The sequence below is a fragment of the Sus scrofa genome, chromosome 10 (assembly GCF_054392235.1).
Source record: "Sus scrofa isolate SSC_HxYL_T2T_F1_AM1 chromosome 10, Sscrofa_HxYL_maternal_Yorkshire_Landrace_v2.0, whole genome shotgun sequence".
Classification (NCBI taxonomy): domain Eukaryota; kingdom Metazoa; phylum Chordata; class Mammalia; order Artiodactyla; family Suidae; genus Sus; species Sus scrofa.
The window spans coordinates 19582066-19590522 of NC_139392.1; positions in this window are offsets into that span (position 1 = coordinate 19582066).

The following is an 8457-nucleotide window of genomic DNA, read 5'->3' on the forward strand; positions in this document are numbered from 1 at the left end:
ATTGAATTAGCAGGCATTCGATTGTTCAAGAATAGCTGTGTACATCCTTTTTGTTGCTGGGAGAACTCAAAGGTTCCCAAGTTTTATTTCTGAAGTTTTAACTTAAAAATGTCATCAAGTACATGCGACCTTTTAAAAAAAAAAAAACTGCTCCCTAAGTTGTGTGATCGTCCCAGCTTCATGCTTGCTTTGACGGCATTGTCGGGTGAGAAACGTTGCTGGTCGACCTCAAGAATTAACGGAACACTCACACGTGCTCGATGGTCCTATAGGGGAATTGTCCCATGCAGTCAGTCCTAAGTGTGGCCTGGGCGGGCCCCGACCTGAGAGTCTTGTAAATCCCCAAATCTAATCGCCCACGCTTCCAGCCTCAAAGATACCTATGAAAATAGAGGTTTATATGGTTGTCAAAATTAAATACATTTATATTAAATGGCCCACAGTAAGGTTAATATTCTTAACTTCTTAGCGGGATAGAAGGTCTGGAGCCTGAAAATGTGCCGTCTGTGAGTTCTCCGATGGCTTTGGGTGGGAATCCCAAAAGACGCCATCATAAAGCACAATCAGAAATTTTTACTTTGGGATCCCACGTTCCCCCCCACACACACACACCCTTTTTTTTTTGGTGAAACAGGATTTCTATAACATGCAACTCCCTTGGTTTTAACCAGCTGAACATTGCTTTACATGAAAAGCGAATGTACATTGGAGCTCCACAAAATCATTTATTGGGCAGCTACAGGCAGATAAAAAGGCTGGGTGAGGAGGGCATCTGTATTTTCAGTTCCTGTCGTGACCGTCACACCCAGAGAGGTTGAGGGTTATAATTCAGTTCCACTGACCAGCATCTGATTTTCAATGAGGGGCGTTATCTTCAACGTAACTAGATTCGCTTATAAAAACAATATTTTGACATGACATTTGGAAGAACTAACTTTGTAAAAAAGTCCTTGCAAAAGCTGGAACAATTATGCAAATCACCACCTTTGGTAAGTGAAGGAATCAGTTGTTTATTCACTCCGTTTTTAAAAAAGGAAATTGATTTTTCATATAATCATATTGGAAACCATTCAAATTGATCCCCCCTTCGACCCTGGGCTGATGCATATTTTAAATATGTGGTTTCACTTACTTTTGAAAACATCTGCTGCTTTTAGATAATCAATCACGCCCAGATTAGTGTGGGCCCAGCACTGCGTGCGAGATGGACCCTGGGGGATGTCGGAGAAGGATACCATGCTAAGGATACAGGTTTCGGATGTCCTTCCTAGTTAAGGATGCTATTGGACGCATAGGTGAGTCAAGTAGTTTTACTTTAACAGACTGGAAGTGACGGTCTACAAACAAGGTATTGGAAGATTAGACAAGAGCGAACACTCTTATTAAAATTACATAATTAAAATGACAAGTAAAAGTTTTGAACCGTTAACCAAAAAAAGATGGGTTTTGTAACCCACGATGTAACACTACTTAAGAACTCTTGACTCTCCCAAGATTTATCAATAGAACACAAAATATATAAAAACTTGACTTCAAAAATTCCATTGTACCAGATAAGAAAATTAAAAACCTCTTTAGATCTCAAAATGTCCTGTATTGTATGACTACATTGTGTTTTTATAAAGCTGAAAACATCCTTGGATTTCTAATACGAGGGAAACTTTGACTTACCTCTGGATAGGAAGCTCAGATAATTTTAGTTTTAATGTGTAGATATTGATCTAAATGTTAATTGTTTCGATGTTTGAAACTATTGATAAGATACAGTGACTCGAGGAAGTATGGATTTTGAAATTCAGGAGGGTGATCTTAATCCTTCTCTTTAAAACCTTTGCCATTAAAATGCTAGTGATAATACCATTAAAAAAAATAAGGCAATCATTTTATTTTTTAAGAGCAAATCGCTTTTAGGAGTGTCATTTTGGCTACAGTCCAAGTTTATTACCCTGACAGGATTTTGTCCCTTATGTTCAAAAGTGTCTACCTTTGGCCTGCAGGAACATGGCAAAATACCTCTGTACGTGATCCTTTGGTCCAAGGCGTAGAATCACTTTTTCTTGGACTTTGTCAGTGTAATCATACAAAAGGAAACATTTTATGTTTCTAGGCTTCCTATCCCTTCTTAGATTTTCGTAATATTTTATAGTCTTAAAAAGAGAGCTGTGGTCGTCAGATCTTACTGATGACACTGGAGGTTTTTACAAATATTACTTCATTTACAGAGGCAATTACAGTTTTGGAAATTGAAACTCTTCAGTATTTTGCAAACTGATCCCTTAAAAATCTTTCCTAATTACCTTTTGTAATTTCTTAGGAAAGAAACGGAACTCCAAATTTAAAACACTGTAACAAGGAAGGGTGAGATCATAGAAATGAAACCCTAACTGGAAAGTGTTTCTTTTGAGCCCAATTACTTTATAAGTATCTGCTTACACTTAATAATTTGTTGCATTAATTATCCAGATAATTCGGGCTCATAGAACAGCTTTCTCCTGAAATAGTCAAGCCCTTGAAAGAAATCAGATTTTTTTTGGAGAGGAATGAATTACCTGTTGCACTTTCCTGATTCTATTCTGACATTTACTGGTTTCCTCTTCCTCGCCATCCCTAGGTTTACGTGAGCTTGCTCCTTTTCCTTGGGCTCAAGGGTAGTTTGCAAAGCAATTTTTTTCAAAACAAAAAATTTTCTGGAATTTTCAGGCCCTTGTGCCCCTTTCTAATCGTCTTCAGGAATGGGTTTGCAGTGGCACTCTATTTTGCCATAGGAGGCGATTCTCTCTAGTTCGTTTGGCAAAGAGAGGAGCAAAAACCCGATTTGGCTTTAAAATGTAGCACATTAGTCAGTAACAGTTTCAGTGAGGATATTTAGAGTGGCTTTGAGAGGCCGTGTGACACAGATAGAGAGTCCATTCATGGGAACGACTTATTTACAGTTTATTATCATCTCTGTAGTTAATCATTAAATCAAGTGGTTTTTATTCAACGTCGATATGCATGCTTAACACGACTATATAGGAATTTTCAAACGTCCTAGTGGCCCAAATATTCAAGTCTGTAAGAAGTGTGTTTGTATGGTGCATCTTCCCATGTACCACTTCATTAATATGAAAAATGTGTTTGAATGTTTGGAAACATAAGAGCGATGAACTCCGTTGTTTGAATGCACAATGCAGATAAGTACAATGATAACTGAACTTGAAAGAAGAGCAGAACCTTATGCGTGTGTGCTGTGCCAAACCAGAGCTAACTTCCGATATGTGACAGAGCCTCAAAGAATGTATCTTGGAGTTTTCTTGGGGCACAGCAGGTTAAGGATCCGCTTGGATCATGCTGCCGTGGCGTGGGTTCAATCCCCGGCCTGGGAACTTCCACGTGCTGCGGGTGCGGCCCCCCAGAAATGCAAAATATAAAAATATAGATTACTTAACACTATGGACATAATCAGCTCCTTTAAAAAATCATACTCAGTGCAGTATACACTTCACCTTTGAGGGATTTACCAAACACCCTGACATTTGTGTATGTCTATTGCTCTGAAATGGTCTGTGATCAAAGTTGGAGCCTTTAAGCCTTTCGTCTCATACTCTGAAATCTGTTCTTGCAAACAGACTAAAAATTATATGTATATAAATTTATATATAGATATATATAACATGCACCTAACGTATCTCTCTATATTATGTATCTCTAGATCTTTTCTGTGGATGATTTCTTTGGAGCTGTTTGCTAATACTGCAATGCCTCTTGCATGTTTACTAGACAGACAACAATGCTTCCTACGATGTATGTCTCTTTGGATAAGTTCTAGAAAAGCAAAATGATACAATAATAGATAGTTTAAACATTTAAGAAAAGCATTTTTTGCTTGTGAGTCATTGCCACAGAAATTTGTGCTCATCGTTTTTAGCATAAGAAGAAAATCCATTTCTTCTCGTTTATAACTGTCTCCCTGTGTGCTTGAAATCCTCATCGAATAGAATTTGAGCATCGAACCATATTCCAAGACAATCTGATTTATAAGTTTATTTCTATAAAGAACTGCCTTTGAGAAAGAGGGTGTTTTAAGCGTACGACAGGAGGGAGAAATAGGAGAGGTTTATATTCAAAGCATAAACATGATACACATTGCCCTTGCTATAATATTTAAGATCTCTTCAGAATCCCCAAGATTTTGCAACTGAACAAATGGAAAAGAAACTGAAGGCTGGCAGATGGAATACCCTTTAGGTTTTTATTTTTGTTGAGACTCAAACTAAAATTCATATTTTATAGTCTGCTGTTTTTTCTCGACATCCCTTTATTGATTAGAAAAGAGGGTACCTTTTATGCATTGAGGGATTTCGACACCATTGCACAATGGAATTTTCCAACCAAGTTGTTATAGTATGTGACTCTCTACATCTTGAAAAAATCGAAATACGTTTGACGTGAAAATTACCTGTGAGCTCAGCCCCATTTACCAGTCTGCACCAGCAAGCCACATACCTATACCCAGTGAGCGAGACTGGAGCCTGTGGACCAAGGAGCTGAAGCATTTCCAGGGGCTCAGTGTAATAAACCACACTGAACTCGATGAAATCCTTAGGTTAAGAGGGAAAAAAAAAAAAAAAAAATCAGAGGCTATGTTGAGGCACAATGAAGTTTTGTTTTTCCTACTAACTGTGAAGTCTAGAAAACGTGGTAATTTCTCACATTCTATTTATATGTTATTTTACTTGAGGGATGCCTCAAAGCAGTACTCGCATCACTTCTGTGCAAAACGGGAGGGAGGGCGTGTTTGTCATCGTTTATTCAATTTGCTTTGTAAAGGTGCTTATCTTGCAGTAAAAATAATACTTCAGTCAAAATACAGGCAGTTTGGAGGCTTGACCAGCATGGAAGAATTTTAAAATGATTGAAGTGTTTCTGTTTAAAAGTCAGTCAAACAGCACCCTCGAAGTACAAGGCAATCCATCCTCATATTGTTATTCTGATTTAATAATATATATATCATTTTCCCCTCTCCTAAAATAACATAACTCTTCAGCCTTATAAACAAAAACAATTCCTAGCTTACATCTGTATCCTGAATTTTAAAATTTGCATTCTGAGCTGGTTGCTTTTTCTAATCATGCGTTAATTTTGTTATTCAAATTGTAAAAATAATGCAATAATAATGGCCAGAATGGCCCAATTATTCCCCATTATTTGAAGACCTATGGTGTGTGTCTGATAGTCTCCTCTTACAGATTGCTGCATCACGTGTTCTTGCTAAACTCACAAAAACTTCAGAGCAGCAAGGGGCAAAAGTGACTTCCAGTTGATTCCTCCTGAAAGTGGAGGAGCAGGTTCGGAGTGAGGCATAAGGAAAAGCAAGAGGGCTCACGCACTTTGCAAACATTTCATACATTCTCCAAACCTTTAGACACCTTTTAGGCATGAGGTTTTCTTTTCCTTTTTTTTTTTTTTTTTTTCCTTCCCTCTTTAGAGGCACTTGGAGGTTGAATGCCTTGTTCGGCCCACATCTCTGATCAAGTCTGAATCTGAAATCAACATTCTGGTTACGCCCAAATGGTAAAGTTGATGTGTGCGTGTGTATTGACCACGATGGCACTTACCATTCATTGTCTGCTATCTATATATTTACACATGGAACCCTAGATTGGACTTATGCTATTTCTCTTTCTGACTTGGATCTTATCAATGACTCGAGAAAATATCACCACGCAACACTGGCTTTGGGGGTCAAAGGAGGACATTCCGGGCCCCTCTGTCTCAGGCTCCCCCTAGAGCTGAGACCCTAGTGGAATTCTACTGATGGATACCCTCTCCCTCTCTGCTCCCGGCCACGAAAGGGGTGCTTGTTGAACCACCACGAGGCACTGCTCCTTGCAGGCCAGTAACTGCAGGGCTTGACAGAGCTATTGCTGGATGTGCAGCAGGGGACAGAAGAACACAGATGCACGAGGGAGGGTGGCAGCCAGACCAGAACCTCCAAATTTGTTTGCTGCCGAAATGGGAAAATTGAATACTTTTCCACTTTTAATCTGAAAACTGGCCTTGGTTTCTTGGAGGGTTTCTCACCTCCTTCTCTCAGTATCATCTGCTTAAGAGGAAATGAGGCACCTGGGAGGATCCCCATCTTCCTGCCTTCATTCCTCCACTTGTAAGAAAGACCAGAAAAATAATGCCCTTCTCCTTATCTCCCTCAGCACAGTGTGAAATGAACACGCAGAAGCGTTAAGCTCTCAGAGAAAAAGGTGCTGTGTACATTTGCTGTGACATCACGACTCTGGTGATTGTACTGTGTTTTCCACGAAGATGAAGTTTCTCCTTAGCCCTAAAACTGCCTTCTCACCCATGCGGATTTTTTTTTTTTTTTTAAATGTGAATTTGTATGATTGAAATTCACCGAGCACTAATAGTCTCCACTTTATTTCAGTTCGAAGCAGGCCCTGCAGAAAGCGGTTTTGACATAGAATGTGGAAGTTCAGGTGCCACAGGAAGGAAAAGGATTCTGCAGTCTCAGGAAGGTCTGCAGGTATGTGCGTGTATAGGTACACCGGGACCCTCATGTAATTTACATCACACTTTTGGTTTCTTTCGATGAGTTTCCCAAAGCCCCTTTCAACTCTCTTTGTCTGATTAATCGAATCCAAAAAGCGAACTTGGACGCAGGCATTCTGTTTTTTCTCTCAAGGCTGGAGAGACCAAGACCAAACGCTTACATTTTATTCTTGCCTCATAATCTAAAAACCAACATGAGTCATATATAGAATGATAAGGAACAAACACAGCTCCCCAGGGAAGCAGATATACGAAAATGATTTACCCAGAGATTTTAAATGAGTTACTCCGACCTCACCAGGGGGAGGTGGCGTGTGGCAGATCAGAGCTCAGAGCACCTCAATCTCAGGCCCTCACGTCACCGTGGTGCTATTTTATGTGTTGTTAGAGCCGCACGGTGGTGCAAAGCAAATGTATGGTCAAATTGCATCATAGCGAATCCATCCATTGGAGGAAGGAAGATGCACCTGGTGAAAGTCCACAACTCGATGGAATGCAGCGCTCTCTGCTCCTTATAAGGAAACTTTGAGTAAATATTGCCAAGCTTACGATCCAACTTCTCCATAAAACAGACTGCAAAATCCCCATTCAGCCTGTCCACTCCGTTCTTGGATGCCACGCCACTCACAAAAGCATCCGTGCCCCAGTCATCTGGGTTTCTTTTCCTTCTTGCTCTCCTTGATACAATGACACAAATGTCCCTTTTTATTTCATCATTTTCATAGATTTTTTTTTTTTTTTTTTGAGCAAGGCAATGACTTCCACAATACACGTTTGGTGAAATCATCCTTTGAGTGGATAGACTTAAGAGTTTGGTTTTTTGAAAAGTTAAAAGAAAAAAAAAAAACAAAACCACAACAGCCAGAACCAAAAACAAACAACACCCCCCCCTCCTTGCTTGGTGCCGTAGACAAGAGTCCAAAGGACATTAGCTGCTCCATTGCACACATTGGAAGGGAGAGTTTGCTGTGAGCTCAGTCCTTCTAATAGACTGGCAATTTTGTAAAAGGTTTAGGGGATTTTTGTTTAACCATTTCTGCATGTGTTCTTAATGAGCTGGTCATGGTTGCTAGCAAGGTGCAGGGTGTGCGTTTCGTGGCATTTTTCTGACCCAATGTCTCCCTGCTGAACCCAGGACGGGGCACCTGGGCTCCTCTCCTGGCTCATCTATGGGAGTCAAGGTGGTGGGACCATCTCCGGCCTGTCTTCCTGCCAGGGATGAATCATGCTGTAGGCAGAGCGGAAGGAGTCTCTTTGTTGACAGCTTTCCATCTGGACCTTGGGTATGGCTGATGGTTCATGCAGCGCGAGGGTTTGTTGGAAGGGGCTGGGAGAATCCACTCCTCTACTGGGGATCAAGAGTGGGTAAAACATCAGCAGAGAACGGTCCAGGGATTTCATTTGCAAAGCTCAGAGGACCGTGCCAGGCCCTGAGAGTCAGGTCGCTGGGTTTGTGAATGTGGATGACTGCAGCTTGGACGAGCTGGCGTTTCATAGTCAATAGGGTCGTTATAGCCTCATTCAGATAATCTGACAGGAGAACACCTGAATAAATACATCACGCTCAGGCGGCTGAAAGTAACCCCCTTGGCGTTTAATAATTAAAATCAACAGAGCTATTAAGATGAATTTCGGTTTGTCATGTATAAATGGAAGAGCCTCCATAAAGGATGGGGTTTTGTGATTCATATAGGAATATGATGGATGGCTGATACGTTTTCCACAGCTATTTAAGAAAAAAAGATTGTCTTAGTCATGGGGTAAACTTATGTGTTGCATTGCACCATCCAGGCTGTGTCTGGGCCAGTACAGATTTTTTTTTTTTTTTTTTTTGTGAAAGATTACTTCTTGGCAAACTAGATATGCAAACGCCAGAATACAGTAAAACCACATTTAATTGGACCTACTTGC